We start from the raw sequence: 27,224 nt of genomic DNA, 5'->3' as shown, positions 1-27,224 counted from the left end.
TTGAAATCAAACGATCAAAAACCCGTCAAAATGGACCTAGAAGTAGGGGAATCATCAACAAACAGCTGGTAATCGTTCGAGCCAACATCATCATAGTTCTAACCCAGGTCTGGAAGGTATCATAGTTCTAACCCAGGTCTGGAAGGTGTTGCTGCAATCCAGTCAAGAAGCTAGAAGTGATCGTGCACGCTAGAAATTGGCTATTACAAGTAATTGCACTGCAAATTAAGCTTCCAATTGGACGAACAGGGGCACAAATCACATTGGATTGCAGGATAGGTTATTCAAAGCCCATATTTTCATCATTTCAAAGGTTGCAATCAATTTCGACACTTTCGAGCTAGAGTTAATCAACTCTTGTGAGTCTAAGAGCAATCAGCTGTAAAATTGCTTTACCCGAGCATGAAAATTTTTGTTAATCAACACCGAGATCTGCTAGGAGACAATTTTTACAAAACCAGTCGACATGAACTCAAATCGAGCTGAGAGTTCAAGTACAATAGAGCAATCCAATAGCATTGGCAACACAGGTACAAGTGCAAAAGAGCATCTTCTACAACTATATGGCTACAATGGAGATAAGGTTTTGTATGCAGATTCAAAAGGCCATAGATATCTTATGAGCAGCAAAAGCAACACAAGAGCCAAGATCATATTGATCAGAGTGAAGCCATATTTAGAGAAGTCCCAAATGTTCATAGACTTCAGTGAAGCCAGGTATTGCAAGCTCAAAGATAAAGTGCAGATAAAAGTTCAAAAAGTCAACCCAAGTGTTTATCCAAAAATCTGCACAAGCCAACAAAACATACGCTTGGTGCATATGCAATCAAGGTCATTGTACATGGATTACAGTGGTCAGATCTATAGTCAAGAATCAGAAATCGAAGATTCAACAGATCAACCAATAGAAGCTAGTCTAATGGGAGAACCAAGCCAAAGACGGTATAAAGGTCAAGATGGAACAGTCTACAACTTGATGCTCGGTGTTTTAAAAAAGATGTCGACAACTTGGCAAGCTTAGAAACAAAAACTTCTCAGCTGGAGCTTGACATGTTAGAACCTGTTGAAATACCACCAGTCATGGTGTATTGCGCAGATTGTGGAAGAAAAGGTGGATACTTTTTTGAACATTGTTCAAAAAATCTAGACAACAAGTAGACATCAGGTGCCAAGCAAGGTACATAGAAATCTACCTGCAAGTGCACCTAACTCATCACTTTTAATGCAATCAAATGATTTTGCATTATCGTTAGAAGCACCAGTAAAAGCATTTCAAGTTCAAAATTTACATAAAGATGCCGAGGCACCTGAAAAGCTTAAAATTGATTCTTTGACAACAAATTCCTGTATGAATTTGGTCAAGGTGTCCAGATATCACTGAATGTTGAAAAGACTGTTAGGTTTGCAAATGTTTCTGCATCCACTACCACAAGTGTGCAATCATTCACGAGTCTAAGGGACACATCAAAGCAAACGATTTTAGCTTTGTATGGCACATATGATTCATATGCACACAATTTAGACCAAAAAGGGCAACTGTAAAAAAAGGATCAATCAATGTTTGAATGGCCCACATCCCAACTCATGGAAGTGTGTTGAGTGATAGATCACACAGGATGGTTCATTTTAAAGGATAGAAATTATTATAGCCCATCCTCTCTAGAGCTAAAGGATATTACCCGAGTGAACCCAAAAAAAATTTCAGAGCCAGTCTCTCCTCCATCAGAAATCAAGCTTTGATGTTGTGACCAAACGAGCATATACTTTGACCAAAACAATCGTAGACATAGATGAGAGTCTAAGATCTATGATGCCTTGGGTCCTGAAACCATAGAAGCTCATATCATAGGAGACCCATGGGATAGAAAATATCAAGGCAAAGATAATTCTATCTATAGCTTGACTTGGGGAATAATCTGTCATGTTTCACGGAGATACATAGGAAAGATACATAGGAAACTATGCAAAAGGTTTACAGATGCCAAACATCAACAATGCTACCCAAAGTGTGCCTTCACAATCCCAAAAGGTGAGATTAAACCAGAGCCAAAAAAATTTGAACTCTTACAATGAAGCAAGCTATAGTGATCACCCTAGGAAGGGGGAAGCTACAAATTTATCAAAATCAGCTCTTGTACCAGGAACCACAATGTGAGCTAGAAGCCCTAGAGCCTCTAGCCAGCAGACCCCTTCAAAGCAGAAACCATTGAAAGATCATATGGTTGTTGAAAGTTTCCAATTGACCCAAATTCCATAAGAGTCTACAAATAAATGTATCTATGAAGATCATCAAGGACTGAAGTTTCAGCTGATCTCCACAAATCAAAGTCAAAAGCCGACAAATTCAATAGTGTTCAAACAGTTACATGTGGCTTGTGACCAAGCTCACATATGCATATCGAGATGCAAATGGTAACGAATATCAGCAAGATCATGACCTTGTACAAACCCATACGGATGGTAAGACTGATGTCAAAGACTATCTGAAGATGATGCAAAGCCTCAAGCTGCCAGAACAGGTGACACAAAGGTCAAAATCAATGAAAGCTAAAGTTCAAAAGGCTACACAAAGGTCACCACCAAAATCTCCTCCAAAGAGACAAATTCTGCTAGAAAGTATAGTGGATCTTCTAAGATCAAAGGTTACTCAGATGCAAGTAGATAATTCTCAACAATTGTAATCAAAAGGTGCAATATTACAGCCAATGGAGTCAACATAGATTGAAGCAGGAGGTCAACGCAAATAAAATGCACATAAAGCTCAACCAAAGGACACTGCCACAACAAAATCAATCAATACAAAAAGAAATCATGAGACGATCAAGTGCAACATTGTGGGTGAGAATGAAGACAACTTCTAAAGCAAAGTAAAGCTATATTTTTAGTTAGACAAGAACCTCATGTCTTTTTGCACTTGGAAAAAATGTGGCCAACCACAACTGGAAGATGCTCTTGAATTTGTGAGCATATTTGGAAATAGACAAGCAGAATGTTGGGGAATCATCTCCATCACCATTGAAGTAATTTTATAGAACATTATAGCCCAATTCCATGTGATCACAGTAAAAGATGTACATGATGGCCTCGTATTGGGAAAGCCGCTATCTCAGAAGGTTTTAGAGATACAAAATGCAAACAAGATGCAGTCTTCAGAGACACCCAAGAATGAAGACCAACAATGATCACTCATGGACAACAACACAAAGTCCTCAAGAACAGTTAAAATGGAGACTGATATCAAAGAAGATATTATTGAAGATGATTCATCTCCATCAAATAGGACTTCAAAAGAGCTAGAAGCAGATCAGGCAATAACAAGTGCACATCAAAAAGAGTAGAGAATGCCACTGAGACAAGAAGTAAAGAATATTAAAATTGCAGACGCCCAGGAAGCAATAGGAAATCCAAATATCTAGACATTGCCATGTAAATTAGCTGATGAAAGTCAGATTAGAAAACAAATTCTCAAGCCACCCTCCAGAGAGACACATTTAGATCAAGATGAGACCATGACAAATTCAAGACAAAGACCTTCAATAGAACCAACAATGAGAATATCTATAGTCCTCAATAGTGTGAATGGAGCAAGTGTCAGATGCAATGCTCTACCCAGAAGCAAAGTGCAATATGGTTGCAAAAACATTCAAGACATTCTAGAGATTACTCTAGACAAGCCAGGTAACAGAGAAATCATGGGTAAGGCTACAAGACAAGAAGAAATGGTTGCTATCTTAGCATACAACAGCATGAGGAGCAAGTAAAGTTTCAAGTAAAGCCTTCAAATGACATGCATACATATGTCATCCTTGGACATAAGTGGTTAGAGACCAACAGAAGGCCTACAAAGAAGATACAATGCTAATACTCTCTTTTCCAAGAGGTAGCCAACAACATTTATAGGTACTGTTAATGTTAGATTCAGAGTTGCAGAAGTCACAAGAATCAAAGACAAATCTTGTAGAAAAAGGTAAAGCCAAAGTGGACCTCCCACCGATTAGCACAAAAGGTGTGACAGCATATACCTCTACATCAAAGAACCCTCATGGATTAGCTTCTTCAAGAAAGTCAGGCTTTCAAAACTTTGAGTCAATTGTTGACCCAACTGAAACCTCTAAGGAGCCACCCAAAAAATCAAAGGTATATCAACCAAAGTACTCAAGAAAGCAAAGAAAAAACAAGCACGTGTTTGTTCCGAGCAGTTTAGTCAAAGTCAATGATCCGGTTTGGATTAAGGATGGGAAATCAACACAAAAAGACAAACACATGGGATCGATATCATCACAATGGAGCTTAAAATTAGAGGAGTACTATGGAGGTAACAGATAGATATGGTTACCAAAACCTCAGGTAAGAGCATACAAAGTAACATCAAGTCACTCCCAAGAAAGAACGCCCACAAGGTTTCAACCTTGACAATATCCTAGGATACCTAAGAAGCAGGTACAACAAAACCACATCGAAAGATGTTGAAGTCTACCACAACTCTCAAGAGTATATACAAAGATGGATCTCAAAGAATCTTACTCTTAGACAAGGACTCTACAAAGGATATACAAAGATTTGTCTACTAGTCAACCACAATCCAATTGCAGCTACACTAGACGTGCATGAAGATCTCAAGAACTCAACAAGACCTAGAGTGAAGCAAAGTCAACAAAGGAGATACAAAGGTCATCAAGATATTTGGATTCCTAAGTTTTCCAATGATCCGAGTCAAAATCCAGATGTAGACAACCAACAAAGGCCTACAACAAAATCAAAGACTTCTTACAGCAGACCCAATTGGAGAATCAAACAGATAATGGAGTCTTCACAGTCAAAGAAGGACAACCCAACCAACATGAATGCACATTCAAAGAAGATAAAACAAGTATGGCAAAATCAACCTTCAGTGCCAACTTGGTCCTTCACTAATCCTCATTTTGAGAATTCAAGCTTACTTTTACCTAAAGAAATGTTTTTAGTAAGCACAAGAATGTAAAAAGTCAAGTCGCCATAGGGTGCAAAAAACACTCTTTGGCATAGTCAGAGTCGGACTTTTGAGCCATAAAATGAGCAAAGTATTAGTCTCAAAGCTTCAAGTTTTCATAAACTCTGTGCCAAGAGTCGTAGTTATTAGGCTTACACTCAAGCTGGAAGAGTTCAACATCTCTAAGTCGTGTCGCTCATGCTGGATGAGGTGAGCATAAGAGTCGAAATCTATTAACTTATAATTGGTGAAGTGTCGTAGAGTCCAACACTCACGCACAGTGCACACTAAGATGAGAGACATATCCTCGACAACAAAAATCATTCTTAAAGGGGTGCCAACTTGCAAAGCCATGTCATATGCTTTTATAGCTACACCATCTTTTTGAAGAACCCCTCAAAATCTTTCTTGCACAGCATATTGTTTCCCATGCATTTCTGTGTATGCATCTATAGGATGTCCCGCCATTGGACAATACGCATTAGACACTCTTTTTGCTTCCACCTATGCACCTGGGGGTTTCTAATCATCGAGCAAAAATAACTGAGCGAAGATAAATCCGAGCAAATTGATACAAGAACAACAATGGTGAAAGCAAAAAATTATGCCATGCACATTACTTTCACTACCACAAATGTAACACTTAATTGACAGAAAATGAGATTATAGAACCATTATGAAAATTGAATGCTCGAGACACAAGCAAGCTATCTCTTCATACTCAAAACATTATAATTCAATTCCACGTGGCATACCTAGCTTCCTCTTAAAAATAGCCCACCAAAAATTTGGCACATAGATTTTGCACAAAAGTTAACACACAATCTCATAAGACTACAATGCTATCCAAGAACCTCCTAAAGAAACAATTTCTTTAAAGTTCCTACACTGTGAGTAAGGTCATAGGATATCCACGCCTGCCTCACTCACATAATGGCAATTTAAAGCTTCCAAAGCTTGCCAAGATCCTTTGGAGCAGGACATAAAGAAGAGCAACCAACGTAGGAGCATAGTTGTTTCTTCTATACACTGTCTGACGTCTATGGTTACAATCCAATGCCCTAGTCCCTTCGATCATGGAAAAAAAATCCCTCCCATTGCTCGCCATCACATTGCAAGTGTCCCTGTACTGTCACCCGTTGTAAACACCTCAACATCATGCCACCTTGCCATCATTTTCCAAAGAGGCACACAATTGGAATATATGCCTATGGTGTTGCTTTCTTTGCCTGTCGCACCGCATGCTACAACAGGTCTCTGGTCTGCTTGAAGTTCTTTTTAAGAGAAAATTACCAAATTACCGCTCTAATTTGTGGAAATTCCCAAAATACCCCTCAAATTTCCAAAATAGCCTTTTATCTATTTTGGCTAGATTGTTTAAGATTTTCTACCCTTTATCCCTTTTTGACAATTGAGATCCATTTTTGAGTGCTTAGCATGTAATTTGTCACAAATTACCTCGTTTAAAAAGGAAGTTGTGTCTAAAAACAACGAAGCAATTCATCTGCAAGGCCTACATAACCAACTCAAATTCTAGTTTTAACATCTTGTATTGATAGAAAATTAATCTACTTATGAAAAGCTACAAATTTTTTTATCTTTGAAAAAATTTAATTTCACATTTAGGGGTATTTTGGGAATTTTGGAAAACATGAAGTGCATTTTGGGAAATTATGACAAAATATTGAATATTGGAGATATTCTAGGAATTCTTAAAATTTGAGGAGTATTTTGGGAATTTCCATAAATTAGAGGGGTAGTTGGGTAATTTTCCCTTTTAAAAAAATGAACTAATCCTATCCCTATGACCCTAACCCTTCCTGCAATCGTTTTCTTTTTTTTAAGAGATGACCTTACCCCTCCCCGGTTTGTTGTTGCAACCAGTCCGCGCCAGCGCGGACTGGTTGCAACAACAAACCAGGGAGGGTCGTGCATCCAAGTGCCCACCAGGAGTAGCGCACGTGCACTCGGCCCCAACCTACAGAAGGCAACGTCTATGCCGCTACAAGCAAAGGAAAGAAACGTCTCTTTAGTACTGGAGCTCTTCTTTACTAGCGCAGTAAAGCTATCCTTGCTATCGACGACCAGGTTGTAGTCAATATATGTTGTGCGGATGCGGGCTACCAGAGTCGTGCATCAACTCATACAGACACCTCCCTTGAGAGTCGACCCCCTTCCCCACCCTCGGGCACTTTGCCCTTGTTGCGCTTAATTTGCCTTGGCCCCTGACAGTCACATGCAGCCTACCCGCCCAGTGAACTCCAGCTAGCATGGCCGGGTGTTGACGCTACTTACTTTGCAGAACGACCTGCGTAGGCCTCGCAATCCTCATAGTCTCAAACCCTACAAGGTATTCTTTCTACTGAAACTTCGATGGCGACCATTTCTGGCAAGGTGCTGTATTTTCTCTCTTTGCCCTGATGATTGGAGAAGAGTGTACAATCAGCATATTATGGTTGTTATCTTTCACCAAAAGGCCATTTTCATCTTTCACAACAGGCACAAAATCCTTAATCTTCTTCCTCTTAAGAAAAAAAATTATTTTTAGTTCTATCCAATTTCCTAGACCAGAATTCTCTAGGTCAAGCATGCATATGGATTTCTATCCTATGTATAAACATCCATCGTGTGTATGGCTCCATAATGTAAATATTGATCAAGCATAGAGAAACCTATATTCAATCTAAATCTATCAATCCCAAGGCAACTAGTACACCCTCTCTCTTTTCCCAATAATGCACTACATGCTCAAGCATGAAGCATAAATCTTGGCTGAGGTGTGTCCTATCATGATGATGGTACGATAGCTACGAGGGACCCATAGGCTCCCCGAATTTGAATATAGACTCAAATGTGTCACTGCTCTATCTCTCATGATGAATGGCTTTACATATGGCGGTATATTCAATGTGTTTGCCAACAAAGGTCTCAATGTGTTTTAGCTAGACCATCATGGCCATGTGATCTGCCTGTATGCGTAAGCCTTAGGTTGAGACCAAGTGGTAATGGCAACAAACATTGAGTTGACACTATATATAGACTGAGTGCAAAAATTTGGCTACTTCTCATCTGCAAGGCTGACTACTCGTCCAAAATATATATAGCCCAGAAAGATCATCCAAGCTCCCTCGATGTCAACTACTATTGTCACTCCACAAGCACGCCAGCTTTGATGACAATGATATTTTTGGTGATGAGAGCAAGAGCACAAACATTGAAAAATCAGCTTGCACTTTTTCAATTCACTCTAAGTGATAAAGAATACCTAAATAGACTTGCTCAATTATTTTGTTGCTCGGAAATACTTGCTCGCCAATTTGTATAACTCATGCACCGGGGCACCTTGAGTGAACTACAACACAGGAAAACCAATGTTCCATCATGATACCCTCTCATATTTACTGAAATTTTTATTCCATATCTGTCAGCAAATAGTCCCTTGAGTACTTTATTAATATTTCCCATGCTAATGTATCCCAAAGGAACTTCTTTCCCTTTGGTCATCCAGGTATTAGACCCTAATTTAGGTCATCATTGTTCTACTTCCCTTGTACATACTTTTCATAAATAAACAGCAGCCTCATCATTAAGCTATTACAACGGACTGTTGAGATGTCGAGCTCTACATCTTGAGCTGGCATCCACTACGGGTCTTGGCCGCTTACGGCATTTACTCACTGGCGCGTTAGGTGACCGACACGGAGGATCTCTGCCAGTGATTCTACAGCTGGACTACACTTATAGTGCCAGCCTAGTACGCTTCTAGCGATTTCACACTTAGTGACCGCATGTACATATGTGCTACTTTTTCAGTTTTAGCACTTAGTCATTTTGTACTCTCTTTTCTGTGAGAAGAAGAAGAAGCTTTCCATCTCTGTGTGGTGTGTGCTTGTCTTGTGTAGCTCTCTTGCATCCTCTTTCTTTACATAGTATCAGAGCTTGGTGCAGGCAAGAGAGGCTAAGAGAGCAAGAGCATCACAATCCCTTCGTTTGCAATCCACGACAAGTTTCTGAACAGGTCTCCAAAGTGCAGTACACAGAGATTTATTGTACAAGTACAGTGGTTGTATGTGCGCTTGATTGTGGACACTCGTTGAGTGTAGAAAGCGTTACAGGTACCACGATAGATAGCAGGTTCAACAGATTTGCAGGTTTTTGCAGATTGTAGCTATTTTGTCTTAGTGCATCAAGATGTCTGACGGTTTCAGTCAGATTGTTACTGAGAAGCTTGAGAAAAATAACTACCCTGCATGGAAGTTCAGAATAACAAATTTCCTAAAAGGAAAAGGTTATTGGGACTATGTAGAAGGAGACAATGAAAAGGAACCAGAGATTCCCGAGGCAAATGCTACAGCATAACAAAGAAAATCTTTGAGGGACTGGCAACAAGGCCAGAGCAAAGTGATGTATTGGCTTTCTATGAGCATCACAGATGGCACGATGGGCTATCTACAGGATGCTGAAACCCCCGCCATTGCATGGAAAAACTTAGGCAGAGTGTTCGAGGTGAACACCAAGGCCAGGAAGCTTCAACTAAAGTCGGAGCTAAATCAGGTTAAGAGGAACAACCTTTCCATCAATGATTATGCTTTGAAGATCAAGAGTATCATTGAGGCTCTTGGATCTATTAAAGTCTCAGTGGAAGACGATGACATTGTCCGTGCATGCTTGGATGGTCTAGGAGATGAGTATGTACATTTCAGGTCTTCCATGAATACAAGAGACGACATCCTCATGTTCTAAGATTTAATTTCTATGCTTATTCTTGAGGAGAAGAACCTTGACACATCTTCTTCGAATGGCAGAAATAATTCTGAACAGGCCTTCTATTCTAACTCCAACAGAGGTAGAGGTAGAGGTCGTGGTCGAGGCCCAAGTGGTTGCAGGGGCCAATTTCGAGAAGGTCAATCAAATCAAAACAATACAGGTGGCAGGGGAAACCAGTCTCAAGGCAGGGGGAGTCAAAGAGGTCGTGGTGCAGGATCAAGCAGGCAGCAACATACTGCAGATAGCAGACAATGTTGGACTTGTGGTGAAAGAGGTCACATGTCACGTGACTGTCGGAAGGGAAAAGCAAGTGGAAAGAGAGAACAGGGCAACTATGCATCTACTAGCAGAGATGCAGATGACAGCAAAAACGAGCGCATGTTTGTTATGCAGCATGTAATGAATACAATGACTGCAGAGAATTCCACCCAAGATGATGTTTGGTATGTGGATTCAGGTGCCTCTAATCACATGACGTCTCGTGGAGAGTGGTTTAGAGATATGCGCAATACGAAGAGTGGGAAATCAAAGTACTTAGCAGATGTAGTTCATGTCCCAAACATTACAAAGAATCTTGTTTCTGTTGGACAAATGGTTGAGCAGGGTTTGCAAGTTCGTTTCAATCCGAGTGGTTGTTATGTAGAAGACTTCCAGAATGGCTGTAAGCTAATCACAGAGGGAAAATGTGTGGGCAGAATGTTTACGCTGAATGTAGACATGCCTGAGGTAAAAGCTGCATTATTTGCACAGGGCACAGGTGTTGTGGCTGATGTTGACATTTTGCACAAACGCATTGGCCATGTCAATGAGCAGCGATTGCGCAGCATGCAATCAAAACAGATTGTAAAAGGTTTGCCCAAATTCAAGGTCGATGGTATGCATAAAGTGTGTGCAGCATGCCAGTTTGGAAAACAGTCAAAGGGCTCATTTCCACATGAGCGCAATGTATGTAAAAATCCACTTGAGGTGGTGCACACAGATGTTTGGGGTCCAACCAATATTGCAAGTATACATGGTTGCAGGTATTATGTCTCTTTTATTGATGACCATACAAGGAAAGTATGGGTCTACTTCATGCGTAACAAAAGTGAAGTGTTTGGTCACTTTCAAGACTTCAAAGTCATGATTGAGAAGGAGACAGATATGCAAATCAAGACATTGAGGTCAGATGGAGGGGGAGAGTACTTCTCCAATGATTTTTCAGATTTTCTGCGAATGCATGGTATACGCAGGCAGTTTACATGCAGATATACTCCACAGCAGAATGGGATCGCAAAAAGGAAAAATAGGCACATTGCAGAGGTTGCACATGCATTGATGAATGAGAAGAACATGCCTCATCATTTCTGGGCTGAAGTTGTAAATACATTTGTGTACATTATGAACAAGACACCTACAGCTGCGGTGTATGATGTAACACCTGAGGAAAAGTTTACAGGTACAAAGTGTGATTTGGCACACTTGAAAGTGTTTGGCTGCATAGCTTACGTGCATGTACCAGATGAGTTGCGTAGGAAATTGGATCCTAAAGCAGAGAAATGTATTCTTGTGGGATATTCCCTTGAACAAAATGGGTACAGGTGCTACAATCCTACTACATGAGAATTAAGAGTGAGCAGAGATGTAGTCTTTGATGAGATGAGCAGCTGGTACAGTAATGCACATGACACTATTGGGGCTGATGTAAAAGATGATGTGGTTGTACAAAATGTGAGGCCACAGTCACAGGTTTTGAGTGGACCACAAGAGTCGTCTTCTCGTGGCTCTGTTGAGAAGCCATGGAATGGTAGACTACGTACGCAGGTTACTCCACCAGCAGGTACAGGGAATGTATCACGAAAAGGAAAGGAAAAGTTTGATGAACCTCCCTTTATGGCTGATGCATCATCAGGGTTTTCACATGTAGACATGGATTCAGATGGTTCTGAAAAAAGTCTTGATGAGGAATTTGGAATTCTGGCTGTCAGGACACCCGGTGTAAGGAAAGTACAAGAAGATGCTAGAGGGCAAAGGAGTGACCCAGGACCGCGCAGATCTAATAGAGTCAGAAATCCAGTTCAGAAATTGACTTATGATGGGTATCTAGCGCATCACCAAGCCTACATGGCTAAGGTGATACAGGATGTGGAGCCCACATGTTTTGAGGATGCGGTTGGAAATGTGCATTGGGATGATGCAATGAATGAAGAGATGGCTGCATTGGAAGGAAACGACACATGGGAGTTGGTGCCATTGCCAAGTGGCAAGAAAGCTATTGGCTGTAAATGGGTGTATAAAACTAAGCATAAGGCTAATGGTAACATTGAGCGTCACAAGGCAAGGCTGGTCGCAAAGGGTTATGCACAGACGTATGGCATAGACTATGAGGATACCTTTGCTCCAGTGGCAAAGATGATGACTGTGAGAGCTGTCATAGCAGTGGCTGCATCTAGAGGATGGATTATGCATCAAATGGATGTAAAGAATGCCTTCTTGAATGGTGAGTTGCAAGAGGAAGTGTATATGGATCAGCCACCTGGTTATGTCGATCCAGGTTACCCAGATTATGTATGCAGGCTTCTCAAAGCTTTGTATGGTTTGAAGCAGGGCTCTAGAGCATGGTATGACAGGATTGCCAAGTATCTTGTCAGTATTGGTTTTAGGAGAGCTCATGCTGATCATTCACTCTATGTACGTGAGAGTGATGTGGGGATTGTGGTCATTACCATATATGTAGATGACTTTATTATTGTGGGTGACAATGCTATGGAGATTGACCATGACAAGGGTCTTCTCAAACAGGAGTTTGAAATGAAAGATTTGGGCGAGTTGCGCTACTTTCTTGGCATTGAGGTGATCAAGACTCCAGAGGGTGTATGGCTGTCACAGAGACAGTATGCTTTGGACATGTTGTCAAAGTATGGTATGGCTGATTGTAAGCCAATTTCTATTCCCTTGGATGTGAATGTGAAGCTGAGTGCAGAGAAGGGTGATGTTGTTGAGGATGTCAAGATGTACAGGAAGATTGTGGGTAGTCTAATCTACTTGACTATCACGAGGCCAGACTTGAGCTACATAGTAGGCTTGGAGAGTCAGTTCATGCAGCTTCTGAGGAAGCCACATTTGGATGGAGTATGACACACACTTCGGTATGTGCAAGGGACTCTTGACTATGCATTGTTCTATGCAGCAGATGCCCCATTAGCATTGTATGGGTATACAGATGCAGATTGGGCAGGTAGCATTGTTGATAGGAGATCTACGAGTGGCTTCATGTTCTCTTTTGGGAGTGCTGCTGTTACTTGGAGCAACAAAAAGCAGCCTACGGTTGCTTTATCGAGCACAGAGGCCGAGTACAGAGGTGCAGCAGTTGCGGCGTGCGAGGTAGCTTGGGTACGCACATTACTTGAGGACTTGGGAGTACAGGTGGACCAGCAGATTGTCATCCATTGTGACAACCTCAGCAGCATGCAGTTGTCTAGGAACCCAGTGTTCCATGCCAGGACCAAGCACATAGAGATCCATTACCACTACGTTCGAGAGCGAGTGTTGGCGGGCGACATCGACTTGTTCTACGTCAGCACAGAGGAGCAGATAGCGGATATCTTTACCAAGACCCTCGGACCTGAGAAGCTTTGACGTTTCCGGACTATGCTTGGACTCTGCGACATGCAGAGCTCGAGGGGGAGTGTTGAGATGTCGAGCTCTACATCTTGAGCTGGCATCCACTACGGGTCTTGGCCGCTTACGAAATTTACTCACTGGCGCGTTAGGTGACCGACACGGAGGATCTGTGCCAGTGATTCTATAGCTGGACTACACTTATAGTGCCAGCCTAGTACGCTTCTAGCGAGTTCACACTTAGTGACCGCATGTACATATGTGCTACTTTTTCAGTTTTAGCACTTAGTCATTTTGTACTCTCTTTTCTGTGAGAAGAAGAAGAAGCTTTCCATCTCTATGTGGTGTGTGCTTATCTTGTGTAGCTCTCTTGCATCCTCTTTCTTTACACGGACAAATGCAACATCATCTCTCACATCAAAAACAACTTCGGACCAATGAAGATGTTGCAGCAAATTGAGCCTCATCAACAAATTCAACAACAAATGAAGATGATCAGCCCATCAAAAACCTTCCACGGTCTCCACGAACACTAAAATCGGAAGGGGGGAATGTTAACTGAGCTGACATCAATTAACAAAAGATGTTAAAGACTAAAGACGTATGAAAGCACATCAAGGATGAATACAAAGAAGCAGTGAAGATTGGAGTTACACATTTTTTACATTTTCCAAAATGGCCATGTATTGTAAATTCTTGATTTATTTCAAGCCATTGTAATATTTTAGTGTGTTACGGACTCAATGGGAGTTCCAAGCTATAAAGAACAGGTCAGTTAGTGTGCCTAGGTTGCAGATTTAGTAAGTGGTGGAGCCCTAAAGGCCTTGGGTGACATTGCATATTTTATCCTAGGTATATAATGTAGTGTGTAAAAGAAATTAGGGTTCTCAAGCTCATTTGTTGAGACCAGTCTTTGGTGAGAGCTCTTGAGGTGTGTGGATATGGATTCCTTGAGCTTCTCCTTGCTCATGTGACTTGACTAACACTAATCAATGCTTAATTCTCTTTCACTATGCCTCTCTCATACTTCTTGTGATTGCTAATGATGCATGTAGGTTTGATTGGAGTGTGGTGCTCGATAGATATATGTGTGTGTGCTTGTGATTAGTATGTTGCATGATAGGATTAGTGTTGTGTGCGTCTTGCAATCATTAATGTGTGTGATTTGGTTGATTGGAGGTGAAGGGAAGTGGATGTGGAGATTGCCTCATAGAGTCACCATTTGTGTTGCCATGATTAGCTCATTAATCATGTGAGTGTTTCCATGCCCTAGCCATGTAGCTCATCTCTCTGGATTGATAATTTTGTTGGTCATTGGAGCTATGCTATGATGGTACCCCAACACTAAGATAAACCTGTCCCAAAGCCTCTACACTAAAAATCCTAACTCTAAACCCATCTACAAAAAATGCATATGAAGATAGAGCCAGATTTTGAAAGTGCCGGAAACTAAAATCTACGAGTACATATGTGTAGCTTATATTGCCACTATTCTAATGACTACTTGCAAGTAGAAAGAAAACATCCTTTGATATACTTACGGCCACAAATAGCTTGTAGATTCAAGAGAACATTTGCTCTGTTTCGCAAGGAATTCTTGGTGTTGATGTGTAGCTCTAGCACAATGGTGCAGTCGGATCTCCAATGTGATGAGCGAGCGGGGAGTTGCATCAAGAAGAAGCTCACGCTCTCTCTCTCTCTCTCTCTCTCTCTCTCTCTCTCTCTCTCTCTCTCTCTCTCTCTCTCTCTCTCTCTCTCTCTCTCTCTCACACACACACACAGTCGATGGCAGCTTAAAACTTGATTATGGAAAAATTCTCTTTACAAGATGACCTAGATACCTTATATACTAAGTCTATCATAGCTTAACCCTAAAATAGAGTTCAAGGGGTCAAATGGCTTTGTTTTCATAATCTAGAAGTACCATTGCACCCCAGCTTCTCCAACTAGACTAGCTACTTGTTACAAATGATGTTTCTAACCATAATCTGCATCATTTCATAAGTCTCAAGAGATAAGACTTTGGTACAGAAATTGATTTATGTCATGTTGTTGACCCATTGGTCAACACTCCCCCCTCCGAATTCATGTCATTCCCTGACATGACCTTGTTATCAATGTTGGTGCGGTCTTTGCTGTCATTTTTTCTTTTGTTTGTACTTTTGTCAAATCATAACAAGAACTATGATCCATGAAAATCATAATTGATAACGAACTTTATGTCCTTCACATCCAAGCTTGAGTTGCAACATCTGTTCCTATCATTATATAGGGTTATTTCTAGATATAAATTCAAAAAGAACCCAATCTCGTTCAGCTTGACTCTTATCATCATGGATAGATAAAGCTCCATCCATCACCACTCCAGTAACTTTGTCAATTTTGAGTATTTTTGGTTCTCAGAAACAACTTCTACCATCTGTAGAATTGAATGATTGGCTTTCAAATCTTGTGAGCTAGTGATAACTTTGTAAGGATTTTGTAGAAATTGTCTGGCTAAACCTTCAACTTCATTAGGCCAAGTTGCACTCCAATACCAAGTCTGTTTGTCATGCCGAATTTGCGAAATAATTTTTTGAATTTAAGGATCAAAACCCATGTCTAGCATTTGATCCACTTCATCAAGGACAAGATATGCAACCCTGAAAAAGGTTGGTTACAACTAATACTACAAATCCTAACTAAATATACCTAGTCGCAGACCCTCGGCAAGACACACACTTCCTAGCTATCCACTTGATCTCGGAATAACTTCTTCAAGATCCACTTAATAAAAATGTCTTCTTTAGCCAAAATTAAAGCAAGAAACCATCACACAAGTATTAGTAGAATTACCTACTCAAGTCCTTGTGTCAGTGACAATAGCACCAATGTTGCACGAGAAAATCACACCACCCGTAAAGTGCATGCAACATAACCTAGATCAACATAATGTCAATGCATGGAGGACAGATACGACAAGATAGGTGCATGGAGGGAATCTCTCTAGCTTCTCAGGCAGAGACCATCCCACGCATACAACACTCTGGAAGGCAAACTAAACCACAATCTAGAATCTCACTACTCTCAACTACACCACCCAACCCACATACACACAAACATAAGGAAACTCACTAAACCATACCAAAATCGTATGAAACTTAAGGAACACCATCCCCTGACTAGGATACACATGTCCCAAAGCCTCTACACTCAAAATCCTAACTCTAACCCCATCTGCAAAAAACATATATGAAGACAAAGCTGGATTTTGGAAGTGCCCAAAATTGAAATCTATGAGTACATATGCGTAGCTTATGTCGCCACGGTTCTAATGACTACTTACAAGAAAAATAGACATCGTTTGATATGCTTATGGCCACAAATAGCTCATAGATGCGCAATCACGTTTTCTTCATTCCGCAAGGACTGCTTGGTGTTGATGCTGCGTAGCTCTTCCAGAGCCTAGCAAGATGGTGCAATTGGATCTCCATTGTGATGAGTGAGCGGGGAGTTGCATCATGAAGAAGCTCACACCCTCTCTCTTTATCTCTCTCACACAGTCAATGACAGCTTAAAACTTGATTATGGAAAAGTTCTCTTTACAAAATGACCTAGGTACCTTATATATTAAGGCTACCATAGGTTAAACCTAAAATAAAGTTCGCGGGGTCATATGACTTTGTATTTACAATCTGGAAGTGCCATTGCACCATGACTTCTGCAACTAGACTAGCTACTTATTACAAATGATGTTTTTAACCATAATCCACATCATTTCATAACTCTCAATAAATAAGACTTTGGAAATTGAGTTATGTCGTGCTATTGACCCACGGGTAAACACATGCTCACATAACTCATCAACAGAGTTTAAGTCATTGACTTGTTATCTTATCACATTAGTAAACAAACTCTAGCAACTCATTTGCTTGTTCAATAACATTATCCACTTCATTTTGTTGCTCCATTGAGAACCTGCAACCACACAAACTACATATTATTTTCATTCTATGGATGATAGAATAAGAGAAATAACACTTTGTAGACATTGACATTACCCACTTCCTCAAGGTACACAAATTGTTCTTGTGCAATTTACCAATGGCAAATAATCAGGCAATGCATTGTGATCATGACTAGATTCATAAACATCATCAAGATTTGGATTTGTGGACTTTCCAATGCGGCACAATTGTCCAATACTCAATGTTATTAAGTCCTTGGTCACTTGTAAAGTTCTCTCTATAGTTGAAACAAGGTGAAAATACAAGGATCAACAAAGAGATTGAGACCTGCATCACTTGCAATATTATTTTTCAATGACCTAAAACTTACCCTTCTCTTTCTTTCAGCCACGAGAGGAACTAGTCATACCTTGGTTGATAATTTCCATAGATATTGTCACCCACAAATATACTAACAATATCTTGGTATGTTGTCGTTGTTGGAAATTCCATGCATCTACAAAGTTCCTTGATCTTAGTAAGTTTCATTCCACGTCCTTGATATGGTGTTTATCCACACCAGCAAAGGGTAATACTTTCCAGTTTTGATCATTTTGTGCAAAGTTGAAAGAAATTCATTTCCAAATGGATGCTTTAGTTTGAACTTCCAAAACATTAGTGCTCTATTGAAGATATTACTTGGCATCAAACAAATTCTACTTTTTAGCTCATATGTTCCATACAATGCATATAACTTAATGCCCTTGCCAACATCATTGAATGAGATGTTGTGTTCCACTTTTTTGAAGTGTGGTTGACCTTGTTCTTTAAAAAAATACACAACCATCCCTTGGAAAGTGTGTAAGTTGCATTGTTTAATGTAAAATAATATTTCCACCTATAGGAACTAGTGTATTCCACCCCAGGTACTTTTTTTACTTTTCTATTGATTTCTATCAATGATATCTCCCATAGTGGAGAAACCATTTGGAAGTGCAAATGGAATGAAGTTCCACCCCTTTCCACCGAGCAAATTCTAGCTAGTGTCTCCTGCTCAAGGAATGCATGAATGCATCATAGAAGTATAGTACAAATTTGAAATTTAGAATGCAATTTGGCTGGTGGTATTGTACGAGTGCAGGTTGAGCAATGAGCAATAGTGGTTTGAACTGGTTTTAGTGGATTTTTGCTATATTTCACATTGTCAGTGAATCATTGTTTCAAAGATTCTGCGCTCGCCATCTACCAAAGCGTTAGTATCAATATCCTAGGTGTCGGGAAATATCATAATTCTCACCTCCATCATCGAGGGAAATCATGTTAATGTGTGTCTGAAAATGCTATCTGAGACAATGCTAGGTAGTAGTGCTTGTTAGCATATGTTGAAAACCCAAGACAATATCCATTTTCGAATAAAAATGTCTATAAAAAGTTATTATCCTTCTCTCAATTATTGGAGTTGTGGGGTCGTGGAGGGTCTCTCTCTCTCTCTCTCTCTCTCTCTCTCTCTCTCTCTCTCTCTCTCTCTCTCTCTCTCTCTCTCTCTCTCTCTCTCTCTCTCTCTCTCTCTCTCTCTCTCTCTCTCTCTCTCTCTCTCTCTCTCTCTCTCTCACACACACACACACACACACATCTTCATAGAACTTTTTTCTCTCCTTACTAATTTTTTCCTTCTCTTCCCATCTTCATAGAACTATGCAGAACCACACAACAATATTTTCAGTAGCCCCAATGTTGGATATGCAGACAATGTGTTCAAGGATGGTAAATAAATTTTCAGTGTTAACTTATGATGCAGGCATATATAAACTTGCATAAGGGAGAAGGTGAAGAATCACAACTCCCAAGATCCATCTCTTTATATGATCAGGAAATATGAGAGAGAAAGAAAGAGGAAACAGAGGGAGCAGAAAACAGATGCAGGGTGAGTGAGGTCATCATGCCCTCAATGATGAGTAGAAAAATAAAATCTCCTCCGAGATTGTAATAGCTTTCAAGAGGAGGACTGAAGGTTTTGGTATAGAAGTGAAACAAGAAATTTAGAATCTAGTTGTTGAACATCTTGTTCTTCAGGCAATCCGTTATCATTCTTCAAGGAAGGATGTTGTTGTACATAACTAAATTGTTTCCAATGTCCTCCACACATTAGCTACTATCAAGCAGTCAGGTTCTAATGAATTGTAAGAATGTAGCATTGCAGATGATGTTGAATTCACAAGATAACATACCTATTGCAAACATCTCAAGGGTCCTTAAAGTCGTCCATTGCCCCTTGTACAAGGCGAAATCATGTATGAAGCCTGATATTAGTAGTGGATTGTTCTTGTAACATTTAATGGTCTAGTAACTTGTGTGTAGCAGAAAATAGCATAGACATAGTGAGCATTTCGTTAGAATAGAGTTTGTCCTAATGAGCATAGCAAGAGTGCTTGGATGGAGAGAGCAACCAAAAGCAAAACACCTAGTTAGATAGGCATGAGAAATACTTCAAAAAGAGAAAGAAATTAAGCTATTGACAACAATTGAGGACCGTGGATTTACATGGAGCCGGTCCCCCCTCCAAAAGGCTTTGTATTATAGGTTTCCCCCCATCAAGGGAGACATTTTACAATACAATACTTTGTGTTCCTTCAATAACTTGCTGGTGCAATGAAGATGGAAGCTTCAAGCACCAAACTTACACTTGTAAAACACAACATCAATTCCCTCACGGTCTCAGACCCAAGACATCACTTACCTTCAAAGATGGTGAGAGATAGCAGGCTATGAGAGTAGATCAAGAGGAAGGAGTATTATTACAAGAAAGAAAAATGTATCCTCACATAATCACTCATAATAGCTTAGTAAACAGCATGGTAGAAGAGATGTGCATGCATTGGAGCTTGGCTCTTGGTTGGATTTGCATCACAAAGCCAAGAGTTGTTGGTGTAGGCCTCCCTTCTTACAAGCTTGGAGTAGATGATGAGCTTTAAATTAAAGCTTGATAAAGATATAGTCTTCTTCACTCCACACATGAGATTGTGTGAGTGTGTGTGTGATAATGCCTTGCCAAAATCATCCCCCTCTCCTCTTGCTTTTTACTCATGTTGGCATTCTATTGGACCCTACAAAGCTTAGCCAATGATAATTAAGAAGCATAAGTGATAGCCTTGTGACATGTGTCCCCCTTTCCCCTTTTGTGAGAGCTTTAGGTATTTCATTAATGCAATTAAACTCTCATTGGACCCCTTAGTCTTCTGGTCAATAGGAATCAGACAAGCCATTGGGCTGCTGAACGCTCATTGGACCCCTTGGGAGATTGTCCAATAGACTTCTAGAGAGCTTAATTTCTATTGGTTATTTATCAAGTGTTTTTAAATGAATTAAACTAAATGTAATCTAGCCTAATTATCATTGGTCCACCTCTATGGCCATCCAATAGGATTTGAATGCACCTTGGGGGTAACTGGGATAGGGAGCTGACATGTGTCCCCTATTCCCTTTGTGTAAAGGGAGATTGCTAGAGTGTGTGTGTGTTTCTCTCTCATCCCCTACTAAAAGGGATCGCCCCCTCCAAGATAGGGATGTGGGAAGACTTTTGAGTCTTCCCACAAGCATCCAATTTACCTAGAGTTTGACCATTGAACATAACCTTTGAATTTTGGAACCTTATCATTTTGGAAGTCTTAATGGGCTGAACCTTAGGGTCTTTGAAGCCCATGGTTGCATATTTCTCTTTTGCATATGGCCCCCCCCTTTGGATCCCTATTTTCCCTCCTTTGGATCCCTATTATGACCGGTCTGCCAGCTTAACCAATATTCTAGCTTTTTCTCCCCTGGTACTTCCCCATATTAAATGATCAGTTTAACATGAGAAAATCATTTAGGAGGATTAGATATTAGTTATTATGACATTACCTCTCTCTTAAAATCATAGTCGTCCTCGACTATGGGGTAGAGAAGATAAAGCCTATTCATTAGTCCTTTTCCTAGCGGGTAGGGGATCCCTACCTTAGCCTACGACATTGTTCCAGAATGGATGACTAATCCATTTGACACTTGAGAGCCTAAGCTGTCGCAAGCATGTGTGTGCATTATTCCTATCAATGTTCCATAGTAGAGTGACAATCTCTACTTGGTGTTTGGAAGACGTCGTCTCTGTAAACTTGATCCTAAGCATGCATACTTCTTAACGTTTGTGCACAATAAAGAAAAATAGAGTCTTATAAGACAAAAACTTTGTTGATTTTAAACATTTTACATTTGCTTACTCTAGGGAAGCATTGTAAGCATTGACAAGGTTTAGGTTATCCTTTAATTGTATGCCTTGCATCCATCTAGAATGGACTTGGGCTGCAACACCTCTTCTTGGTCGTTAATTTCGGGTGGGTCTTCAATAGTTGGTTCTTGAGGTGGCTCTCCTTTGTAAGGCTTTAGTAGGCTTACATGAAAAGCATTGTGTAAGAGCCAATGACTAGGAAATTTGAGTTGATAGGCCATCTCATTGATTGGTCTAAGAATCTGGAAGGGACCATAGTACCTTTTTGCTAACTTAGCATAGTACTTTTGGTGTCCCATAGGATTCTTGCCCGTGGTGTGCCTTAATCGAGCCTTGGGAAATTTAAGCAAGACCCAATCATTTTATTTAAAGCCTTGGGATATTTTGTGCTTATCAGCAGCAGCAACCTTTTGCCTTTGTTGTGAGATAGAGATAGCATCCTTAATCTTTTGGAAAGATTCTTGTAGGTCTCAGCTATACTCATCTGCAACAGCGAAGATCTTTCCGTGTACCTTAAGTAGCAGGGGACTTTTGGATCTTCCCTCTATTACCTTGAAAGGTGCTTTTCTTGTGGAGGTATGTACAGTATTATTGTTGGCATACTCCACAAAGGGTAAGTACTTCTTTCATTGGGACCTTTGATCTACTTCCATTACGTAGGCTTTTAGTAGATCAAGAATTATTAGAGTATCTATTTCACTTTGGCCATCCGTTTTTGGGTGATAGGCCAAAGACAAGTTTAGCCTTGTCCCTAAATTCTCAAAGAGACCCTTCCAAAAATTACTAGTCATTCTAGGATCTCTATCCAACACTATCCAACACTATGGACATTGGCAAGCCATGGTACTTGAAGATTTGTGATATGAAGAGGGTTGCCATTTGATGGGATTTGATAGTCTTTTTGACAGGTATAAAATGAGCTTGTTTGCTAAACCTGTCTACTATCAAATTTGCTTGTTTGCTGAACCACATATTTAGAAACATACTCTTGTATGTTTGCTTTCATGGTAGTCCAATAGAAATATGTTTCTATCCCTTTTCGGGTAGGTTGAATCCCTCTCTGCCCCACATAAGGAAGAGCATGAGATTCATACATTACTTTCTCACGTAGTGAGTTAGTAACACATAGTCTATTGCCATAGATAAGATAACAATCTTGTAAAGTAAATGGTTCCTCTTCCTTCCCTAATGCAAGGGCTGAAATCACATCTCTAAAATCGGTATCAATAGAGTACTCATCTATCATAGAAGATAGATCATTGTGAGTTGCTATGGAAATCGCATTCGCTCTCAGTCATCTTGAGAGTGCATAGGGTACTTGATTATGCTTGCCAAAAATGTGAGCAATATGAAAATGAAATTGCAAAAGGAAATTTGCCCACCTCATTTGTTTGTTGGAGAGCTTGGTCTGCGTCATGAAGTACTTAAGGCTTTGGTGATCCGTCCGCAAAATGAAAGGAGTCCCCAATAAATAGTGCTTCTACGAGTCTAAGGCATGTAGAACTATGAGGTGTTCTTTTTCATATATGCCTAAAGCTTGCTCAGCAGGGTCGAGCCTTCGACTTTCATAGGCTATGGCACGCCCTTCTTGGAGCAAAACAGCTCCAAGGCAGTCACCACAAGCGTCACATTGGACCTCAAATGGCTTTGAGATATCCGATTCGAGGTCACATAGGTCTTTTACCCGTGGAACGGGAAACCTATTCTTGATAGTGATCCTATTTAGTTCTCTATAGTCGACACACATACGCTATGTTCCATCTTTCTTTTGCACTAATAACACGGGTGAACAAAATGGATATGAGCTAGGCCTAACCATGCCCTTCTCAACTAGCCCATGTACTTGCCGCATAATCTCCTCTTGTTGAGCTTGAGAAACTCTGTAAGGAGGTTTATTAGGCGGTGAACTTCCTGGTAGAAGCTCAATTGCATGGTCATCATTGCCTTGTTTAGGAGGTAGTTCACAAGGGATGTCGTCAATAAAAACATCTTAATCCCTTGAGAAAATTGGATAACTCTAATTCCTTGTGATTGTTTATATTCTCTTTTGCTAAAGCATTAGGTTCATATTGAGAAAATTTGACAAAAATCATGTACACAGAAATAGAGCTCTTTATTGACTTATTGAAAGCTTGCATATGTACAATGGGTATGGGGTTACCCAACTCCTTAGCATCTATGTACATATCTTTTTCCCTGAACCTAAAGTAGATTTTCCTTGAAGGGAATTTAACATTGGTAGCCATGCGATCAAACCATGGTGCCCCTAGGATTACATCCTCATGCTTGAGAGGAGAGATAAAGAAGTCCTCTTTGTCCACATAGCTTTGGATATGGAGCCTCAATTTCCCGAATAAGAGAGTGATTGAAGCTTCTTGCCCCTTGAAAGCACCATCAGTCAGTAGGACATCTCCCATCTCATAGGCTTGGATGCCTAGCTTGGTGGCCAACTGTGTGGATATGAAATTGTGAGAAGAACCAGGGTCAAAGAGAATAAAAGCATCATGTTCTCTTACCTTTCCCCAAGCATGGGATAGAGGAGATCCTTTGTGGTGAGCATCCTCTTCTTGGATTTCGACCAAGGTAGCTCTAGGAGGCTCATTTCATGTATTGTTGTGGGGAAAAGCATGATAGGCATGCCCTTGCTCCCCGCACTTGAAAAAGCGGTTATCTTTATGATAACGCTCAAGCTCTTCAGGAGAGAGTTTACTTTTTTCCTTTATAAACTCCCTTCTCTTAGCTTTGTTGTTTTTGGCGTTGCCGTTAGGAGACTTTTGGATAGTGTCCTTCCCCTTAGGCTCATTATTACGGTCCTTGTTCTTTGTGGGCTCAAGATTTCTCTTAGCCCCTTGTTGGAAATTGATTCATGAAGCCACCATGGTATGGTGTATGACCGCAAATATGGTGCATGGCCTTTGGGAGTTAACAAACTCTGCCATATCAATAAGACCATCACAAAATTGTTATTTTTTCTCTCCAAAATCCATCTTTTCAAAGACAATGGCTTTGAGATGTAAGTCCCAAAACTTGTCTACATATTTGTGAATAGATTCGTAGAGAGAGAGCTTCAAGCTTCGCCATTTGTTGAGTACTTTGTCTTTGGAATCGGTGGCCAAAAACTACTTCATGATGGAAGCTCTTAAAGCTTTCCATTGTCGTGGAGCTTCACCATTTGCCCGTAGGTTAGACCACCATTGCCTGGTGGAATTTTGAAAAGCTAGGTCTACTCAAATTTTTGATTCATGCCCATTTCGGTCTTTGTTTCCACTACAAACTGTACTACGCAGGCTATTTTGTGTATAAATTCTGTCAGTACCATTTTCCGCATAATAGGTCCCTTACAGTCTTCTACGGTTGTGATATATAGCACATGTTGTTTGCACTTTGTTTCTCCTCTTTTTGGGTAGTTTTCACATCATGTACAACATTTTCCATGGCAGACAATAGCATAGATGTGTTCAAGATGTTTGTTACTAAGAGGATAGATTTGATGGGGACAATTACCCTATGTGGTCTTATATGATGCAACATGTCCTTGTGTCAAAGGGTGTCTGGAATATTGTGGAGGACATTGATGTACATCCTAATTCTGAGGATGTAGGCGATGTTGAGGATGTTGTAGGTTTTGGTGCTAGGGTTGTTGCTGCCAGACCAGTTTTGCCTACGGTTGAGAAAGCTCGTTGGGATGTAAAAAGATGCACAGGTCCATACATAGAACGCATTGTCTGTGAAGCACACTATTACTCCTCACATTCGTTCACCAAAATCTACAAAATAGGCTTGGGATATTTTGGTTGGTATTTATGCAAGTCGCAATGAGGGAAAAATTGCATTGTTGCGTAAAGAGCTGAAGTCGAAGATTATGCATGAGGAAGATGATATGGACACTTTTCTTGCTGGTGTCAAGGATATCAACGAGCAACTTATTTCTACAGGCGAATTCATTTCTGGCGGTTCCTTTGTGCAAACTGTTCTTGATGCTTTGCCAAATTCTTACCAGACGTTTGCTAGTACTTGGAGACTTATGACCCAAAGAAATGTAGAAGTTGTCAAGTAGTTTGATGCATCATGCACATTGCTTTTGCAAGGGTCACTTTCCAAAAAAAAAGAGGACTAGATAGTGTGTAGTTGAATAGGCCTTTATTGCTGCTCAAAGAAAAGGTGGTGATAGCAGTGTAGCCACTTCTCATGGTTCTTCTATGAGTGGTAAATCACTTGTTCCTAATGCTTCTGCTAGCAGCAATTCTTCTGGAAATTCTGGTGAGAAAGGAAAAAAGAAGATGCGCTCCCATTATTGTAAAGCTAATGATCACGTGATCAAGCAGTTTCCTAAGTTGAAGGCCAAAGAGACTAAGAAGAAAGAGGCTGGTTCCACTACAAATTTTTCCACTACAAATGCGGTTATTGTTGAGTCTTCTCTGAAAGGACACTGTGATGATGATGTTGATGTAGAATGGGCTTTCAGTGCAGAGTGCACTTATGTTTCTTCTGTCCATGATGCATGCATGTCAAATGTTATAGATTCATATGTACATTATTTTGATAGTGGTGCTACAAAGCACATTACCTCATATTGTGATTTGTTTACCTCTCTTGAGTCCGTCCCTCCTGGGAAATCAGTTACTTGAGCCAGCAATGCCTCTTATCCAGTTCAAGGAGTTGGAAAGATTGTGCTTACTGCTGCAAATGGCAGTTCTTTCACACTTGTTGATTCATTGTATGTACCTGGGATCAAATAGAACCATTTGTATGTACCTCCACTTGCTAGACTTGGTCTTGTAGTCAATTCTGTGGATGATAGATGTACAATACATTATCTCAGTTTTGGTGATGAAATTGTTGCATTTGGCATTTTATGTCGTGGTTGTATAAGCTTACTTTGAACGACAAGAGTGGCCAAAATTTTGCAAATGCAGTTGTAGATTTGTGAGGTCTCCAACCCGCAAATACCAAAATCGGGATGGGATCCTTGACAGGTCTCTAGGTCTGATAAAAATCAGAGTCTCTAAACAAGAAAAATCCAAGGAATAGACCTTTACCATTGACAATGGCTTAGGTCTATAGCCTTAGAAGAAGACCTAGTTCTGTCTCGCAGCAGAAATGGGACAACGTATTAAAAGTCCAAAAAACTATTTCGGCCCTATAACTTCCACAATTTGGGCTAAGGTATCCTCACTAACGCTTTTTTCCCCCTAACATATGTGAGGGCACAGCCGCTGGTGGACTTCTCTTCCAAGTGAAAATGTTTTCTAAACTTTTTTAGTGCACGGGGATGGATAGTTACCTGGCTAATCAGGTCCACCCGTCCATGATTGACAACCTTAGTCAATCCCCACTTACCACCCCGCACTCACACATGATTCAGTTGTTATTTAATCACTACCACATTCTTATCACACTTAAAAATAATGATTCCTTTTATCCTTCATAACCAGATTTCATTAAAACAGCCCTTGAAAACAGTATTGAAAACATTCTTTTTGCAAACAGACATCTTTAAACTTAAGACAGGGTACTGTCAATCAAAAGATTGTCCATAATAACCATGACTAGTACTCTTCTTGTCTCAAGACCACCTAAGGGTGAAAAAAAACGGCACCCATTCCTTATTCATAATCCGGAGTGGATAAACCCCCACCCAAGGTTCTGGGTGCCCATACACCAAACCAGTTGCCCATACAACCGGGCGGCTCTCCTAGGATAA

The sequence above is a fragment of the Adiantum capillus-veneris genome, chromosome 11, assembly GCF_014529385.1.
Source record: "Adiantum capillus-veneris isolate H3 chromosome 11, ASM1452938v2, whole genome shotgun sequence".
NCBI lineage: Eukaryota > Viridiplantae > Streptophyta > Polypodiopsida > Polypodiales > Pteridaceae > Adiantum > Adiantum capillus-veneris.
The sequence above is the reverse complement of the archived record's forward strand: the minus strand, read 5'-3'. Positions refer to the sequence as shown.